The 6,000-nt window shown below is 45.5% G+C and overlaps 1 protein-coding gene across 6 annotated transcripts in view; it reads right to left on the bottom strand.

Moving 5' to 3' along the window:
• Positions 1–5,359, bottom strand: part of P4HA2 (prolyl 4-hydroxylase subunit alpha 2) — a 28,150-nt gene extending 22,791 nt beyond the window's left edge. For 5 of the 6 annotated variants that reach the window (XM_032124938.1, XM_032124937.1, XM_032124934.1 and 2 more), the window contains exons 1-2: positions 5,304–5,359; positions 4,082–4,184 (exon numbers count right to left, since the gene is read on the bottom strand). The gene's annotated coding sequence lies outside the window, so the exon portion shown is untranslated. Of the gene's footprint in view, positions 1–4,081; positions 4,185–5,303 lie in introns of those variants that run through there. The other variant, XM_032124935.1, reaches the window with a different exon arrangement.
• Positions 5,360–6,000: the final 641 nt, after the last annotated feature.

The raw sequence follows: 6,000 nt of genomic DNA on the forward strand, positions 1-6,000 counted from the left end.
CAATACTACAAGCCACAATAAGCGATGTAGCAGAAAGCCCAGCAAGAGCACTTGGGAAGTACATTAATTTGGATATATTAAGCTTCGTCTGTCCATCTGAATAGTCTGTCATCATTTAATGGAGTGGTTTTTTGGATGCATAACATAAAGCCTGGGAGAACAATTACAAGTAAATTTTCCAGTTAAAACAACACAACTCTACATTCTCCTGCACCTCCTCACCACGTTCTCTCATGGCTGAGGATATCTGCCAAGAAGTACACTTACTACAGCTAGCAGCTTGTCTTTATAGCAGATCTTTAACAGCTTTACCATCCTACTCAGTTTTACTTAAGTCAATAAACAGAGACCTCAGTAAACAGAGAAAGCAGCTCTTGCTCGAACAAGCAGGACACCTGGCTGCAGGGTTTAAAGATTGTTTGTACACATTCTTTTCACAGCTCTTACTGGGAAAACCAGCACAAATAATGAATTACAGGAGGCTGAATAACCACAGTCTTGGCTGGCAGGAGCATGTATGCACAGCCACGTATGTGTGCCCACCCCACTCCAGCTGAATCATATGCCAACAAAGAGGGCAAGACAGGCAGTACAGGCATAAGTAGCTCATGCTTCAGTAATGGAGACAAATGTTTGTAAAGTCAGTGTGTTTTATTCAAACAAATGCCAGACAATAAGTCTGTGTAGGACAAATATTGCCTATATTCCTGGCTTTTTTTTCTTTTAATTCTTTACAGTATAAGACCTCAATGAATCATCACTCCCACTGGAAAGAGTGCTGTCAGGCCCAGAGAACAGTGGCAGAAGGAAAAAAAAGGTTCTTCTAGACAAAATAGACCAGGATGGAATTTTTCTCCACAAGTTCTTTATTAAATAAGCTTTCTAAAGACCTTATAATCAACAAGCTATAAAAATAGAGACCTGACCTATTAAAGGGAAGTTGCTTGCACACCTACCATGTGTGGATAGAAAATAGCAAGAAAATCCTTGCTAGCAGCATTTTTGTAAGTCCATGAGAGACTTTTCTCTCTCACAGAAGAGGTAGCAGAGTTATGTAAACAACCAAACCACCTGCAACCTTGGAAAGTCTTGTTTATGGTACAGTAGAAAAGTATTTTGACAACGGATGTTTTAGGATTTTAGCCAATCACCCCAAGGGATGGCTGATCCTTATCCAATTAGACTATGAAGAAAAAAGTCTATAAAAGAGTTTGTAAAATAATTAAATAAATCAATCTTACTGCACAATTCCTGCCTGCTGGATCTTCTCTCCTCCTCCTCCCTACAGCTGCAGGACACGGTGATATACCCTAGGGCCCAGGCCTGCGGTAATAACCATGGTTCTTCAGTTTCTCACTCACCCTGAATTTCATATCCAGTCACAGGGGACATAGGCCAGCTCTCAGCCAAAAGAGAGGACTTTTTTCAGGTCAGAAGAGGAAACAAACACCTATTACTCATCCAGTGCCTTTAGGATTCAACTTCTGATCAAACTGATATGCTACGGTCTCTTCTATTCACCACAGAACAAAAGTCCTCCACTTGCCTGATGGCCTAACTAAAAACAGGGACAAAAAGCACAAGTCCTTCATCCAGCTCCAAATTTGCACAGAGTCCTCATGCAGGAGAATTAAATTAAGTGGGACCAACATAAGACCAGTCTGTGCAACATAAAGAATAAAAGTCATACCCTTTATTGTGGTAAATTAGACCAGAGTGTTACTTGTACTCATGTACGAACACTTTTTGGTCACATGAACTCCAGAAAAAAACCCCAGCGTTCTTCCACTCCACACTTAGAGGTGATAGCATTCCCTTTGCTATGGGGCTTCTCTAGGGGAGATGGGGAAGTGGGGTGTGATGTAACTGCTCCAAGCAAAATCACCTCTTTTTCCAAAGACTAGATGGAAGAAAATTTTTTCAGAGCACACAGCAATAGTTTCTTTTAAGGAACTAAGGCAGAGTACTGCTCTCTGGTTTGGTTCCATGCTTACAGACCCAGAATTCCCTACAGAATAATAAAGCTTATGAGACAAAGTATCATAACCAGATACTGTCAACATCTGATTAAGATACCATTTTTCTGAGCTAATGGAATACAACATACAAGCTGATCACAAGTAAGGGTTACAGCCTCTCTCCTCTTCTGTGCTTGCCTGTGCTGTTAAAGACACCTGGATAATCACTCTGAAAACAGCTGCTTTCACATGTATCTACATTTAAATATCATGGTGAAATCCAATAAGCAAATCCCTACTCCAAGGTCACCTCAGGCCACTGATGAGTTCTAAGTGCACACACAGTTGAGGCTCTGAAGTTTGGTCCATCCTCAAAACACAGTTTGAGGCTGGACTCTTTCATGAGACAGGTCTGTTTGGGGCTCCTCCAAATACCACTGTTTTCTACCCAGTCTTCTTGCTTGCAGACACATCAAGCAGTACTGAACTGGTGCTGCAGATGGCTTCATCCCTTTCCCCTCCACAAACAATGGAGCTTCAAAAGTAGGCATCAAGCTGCTATCAATACTGATGGCTGTAGACAAAGTTAATGATATTTAAGTGGAAAATGGTATAAACAAAAAACCTGCAAGGCTGCTTACCTATTAAGAGCCAAAAGACAGGCTTAATTGTAAACAGATTTTCAAGATGTTGCCAAGGAAGAGCCTCTTTCAATACCAACCAAGAAAAGCAGCCATAAAATCATCCACTTGTAGCAGTATTTCCCATCTTGGAGATTAGCCTGACACACGATAGCAGCTAGACAACTACTTAGAAATTATTAAATACTAAGGAATGAATAATTTTATCCTAAGAAAGAAAACCTACACCATTGGCTGAAGACTTTGAAACAAGTAACTCAGAGCTGAAATTCATTATCCACACGAACTCAGATGCACCAGTGTCCAACCCAGCCCCTTCCTCCAGAGCACACTGGCTTTACCACTCAAAGCAGCTTACACCAACATCACCACCTTTATTTACAAAGCATTTTAATATGCATCTAAAACCAATTATAAAAGCAAAAACACCAATAGGATTGCCTTATGTTTCTCAAGGCAAGCCAAAAGAAAATGAGGAAAAGTTGTTTATTTGCAAGCATTAACAAGGACACAGCACAATCATGCAAAGCTGCTGGCATTTCTTCCAACATAAAGTAAATTATAACCACCTTAGAAGCCATAATCACCTTGATTAGCTACCAATAATTTTTTAAAGCCATAACAAAGAACATTTCTTCCACACTCCAGTAGAGAACAAAACTGATGCAAGTCTAAGACACAGCAAATTCACCTGAATCTTACTGTGCAAGCTCTGCCTATATGAAGCATTCTGAAGTCAAATCCCGCAGTGTCAGTGAAAACAAAAAGACTCAGGGCTTTTTCCACTATAGCTTGTTTTTTTAGCAGTAATATTTAGACTGCATTTTACTGTGCAAAGGCCATGAATTTAGTATATCATCATACTTGCCATTTGCTCACATAAAGCATTAAAAATATCTTCCTGCTCAGAAATAAGAGTGGTTCTTTTCATATTAAAAGGTCTACTGCCAATGAACTATTTCTTTCAATTATATTTAATTAAAATCAGGCATTATCTCAGAGGTTATCATTATCTCAGGGGTTGACTCTATTCTAACTTCACCCTAGAACGTGCCCCCTTCCACACTCCATGTTCTCATGTCTTTGACATATAGAAAACCATGCACAAAAATCAGAACTAGTCATAGGAAAAATATCTGCGTTTACAACTTGCTTCTTTGGAAGTTTGCCAATGTGCACAGCATGGTAACTATAAACAGATTGGATTCCTGATTTAAACATCCACTGAAAAACTTCTTATGCGAACTGGTAAATCCTGCTCCCTCTGCTGTTACTCTCTTTAAAGGACGTAGCTCCTACACTGCTTCCCAAAGTATGATTGGTTACATTAAAAAATTGAATCCCAAGAAATTATGGCATTAGCAAGAAGCCACATTCTTGTCTGTTAGTGTCACAGCAGTGCCAATTTACAAGTGCAGAATAACGTTCTGCTTGTGAAATATGAGTGGCAGTTAATGATTGCTGTATATATTTGCAACATACCTGTGGGATTATTTCCAAGTACTTAATGCCAGAAAGATGAAGTATTACCCTGGTAAAGACGGCCACAGTGGCCTTTCAGCTCCACTCCACCTTCACAGAGCACCTTTAAAATTAAAGAGCAAGAGGTTTTGTTACAAAAATTTCTTCTGGGGAACACTACCTTACTATTGAGGAAGAGGGATGATTATTGGCTAGAAATACCAAACATCACAAAGTCACACAGTCCCAAAAATAGTCTTTATTTACATATCCTCTCTCCTCCTTGCTTCCAGGTTACAAGAACATTCTTTGCTGCCTGAAATAAAATTACTCCTGTCTAGTCAAAGGCATGTTTTGCCATCGTACGACATGCCAAGCTGCTGTGCCCCAGCTGAGCTATGGTAATACTTAGCTAGTGCCTTCAGTTTTCACACCAGCTCCTCTCCACTGTCTCTGCACAGCCTTTTCCACCGAGGCTTTGGTCGCTACATCGTACAGGTCATACACAGCTGCCTGTGCTCTCCTGGCTTGTCCCCAGCTCAGGTACACAGCGATACAAGGACAGGCTTTTTTAGGAAAACAGAGCGCAGAGTAAAATTAAATGAGACATGAGCAGAACAAGTAGGGTTTAAACACCACTACAAGGCTTAAGGCATCGCCTGCTCCATGCTGAGCGTATGGCAGGCAGGGAACATGCACAGCCGGTTAATGCAGCTGCCACAGTCAGCTGGCAGTCATTAAACCAGGAATGCCAGTCCTATCGAACCCAAACAGCGCGGAGAAGGAGAACAAGCTCTTCCATGATTTTTGCGATGAGACCTCTAATACGCTTACAAAGACCCGCTGGTGTTTTGCGATACCACCTCCCCCTGTGCCAAACCGCCGTCCTCCCAGAGCCCGGCCCGTGGGCAGCATAGAGGGGCTGCTGCTCGCCGACTCCGCCGCGGGGCGCTGGACGGGGGCAGCCACCCAGGACCCACCAACCCCCAGCAGCGGAGCGAGGACCCTGGACAAGGATTTAACCATGGCGCGGCAGGGCTGGACTGCCTTCAGACCGCTCAGACCGCGCCGCCGGGCAGCGCTCACGACTCCCCCGCAGCGTCACTGGGGAGCCCGGCAGCGGGACCCCTGCGAGTCCCGGGGGGCTGCGAGAACAGGCACAGCTTATTGCAGGCTGCTGCCGCCCCACCGCCCTCAGCGTAGCCGCCAGCTGTACCTGTACTCTCAACTCTGCCCCACTCACCCTGCGTCCGCCGCTCCCGCCGCCCGTTCTAGAAGCGCCCCGGCCCTTCCAGCCCCGCCTCCCGCCGGCCCCGCCCCCTTGGGCCACCGCCACATCCGAAGCCCCGCCCCTGCCCCTCCCCCCGCCGTAACGCCGCGAGTAGCAGCACATAGCCCCCACCGCCCGGGTGCTGCTGAGGCCTCTCAGCGACTGTTCCCCGGTGAAAAGCGGATCCAGAGGGAAATCAAACACCCCTGTAACCCCTGCTCCATCCCTAGAACAACCCGCCTGGCTCTGGACGTGCTCCCTGCAGGCCGGCGGCAGCTCAGGAGCTGCTCACAGCACCGCCGAGCCAGCGCTCCGCTGCTCCGGGTGAGCCCTGGGCAGGCGGCGGGCTCGTGGCAGAAAGAAAATGATGGCAATGAAGGAAAGCAATCTCAGTGCCGGAACGTGGCAGGGCCGTATGAGCAGGGTGATGGGTTCACGCTGTCCTGGGCTCCGCCAAGGGCAGGAGCAGCCGGAGCCCCACTGGGTGTCCCGGGACCAAAGCACAACTTCGGGCGAGGGCGGACCCGACCCGAGGCACGGGCAGAACTGAAACAAAGAGAAAATCATTCCCCAGCTCACCAGAACGTCTAATTTACTGTTTCCTCTCCAGAAACCAGCATTCACTCTAACTCTGAGTGACCATCATCATTGCCAATCACCCTAACAGTTA

The sequence above is a fragment of the Corvus moneduloides genome, chromosome 15, assembly GCF_009650955.1.
Source record: "Corvus moneduloides isolate bCorMon1 chromosome 15, bCorMon1.pri, whole genome shotgun sequence".
NCBI lineage: Eukaryota > Metazoa > Chordata > Aves > Passeriformes > Corvidae > Corvus > Corvus moneduloides.